Below are 639 nucleotides of genomic sequence, written 5' to 3' on the forward strand. Positions count from 1 at the left end.
CTCCAAGCAAGAATACTAGAGTGGGTGGCCATTCCTTTCTCCTGGGGATCTTCCTGACCCAGGGATTGAACCTGCGGGCAGATTCTTTACCGTCTGAGCCACCAGGGAACCCCAGTTATTTTTATGGAGCTCTATTAGAAGAATACATGTGATGGCATAAAAGATCTCCAAGATATAGAATCTGATCCATAAAAAAGTATATATATATATATTTTTTTTTTTTTTTAATTATCTTGGTCCAAAGAGCCTAAAGACATCCCACCCTATAGCAAAGTTTCCTGGAGGGGACAAAACACCTATCGTGAAGCCAAGGGCTGGCCCCCAAGGAAGGTGGACCATGGTGGGATCATCCAAGCGACTTAAAAAACTAGCCATTCACCCCAGCTCCAGCCCAACCCTCATTCTCCAACCAAAGAAAAGTCAGCAAGTCCAAAAAGAGGCCTGACCCTCCCCCTCCTGGAGCTGAGACACATGTTTATGGCAAGTCACCCTGGGTTTGGCATCCACCCATCCCCCCCTTGGCCGCACCCAACCAACGTCCATTTGTTGGTGTTCTCAGAATAGATCACTTATCCCTCCTAAAGAAGTCAATCCCAGAATCCCACAGGCACACTCTGCTCTTTCCTCATCTTAGCCCTC

This window comes from Bubalus kerabau, chromosome 13, assembly GCF_029407905.1.
Source record: "Bubalus kerabau isolate K-KA32 ecotype Philippines breed swamp buffalo chromosome 13, PCC_UOA_SB_1v2, whole genome shotgun sequence".
In the NCBI taxonomy this organism is placed as follows: Eukaryota; Metazoa; Chordata; class Mammalia; order Artiodactyla; family Bovidae; genus Bubalus; species Bubalus kerabau.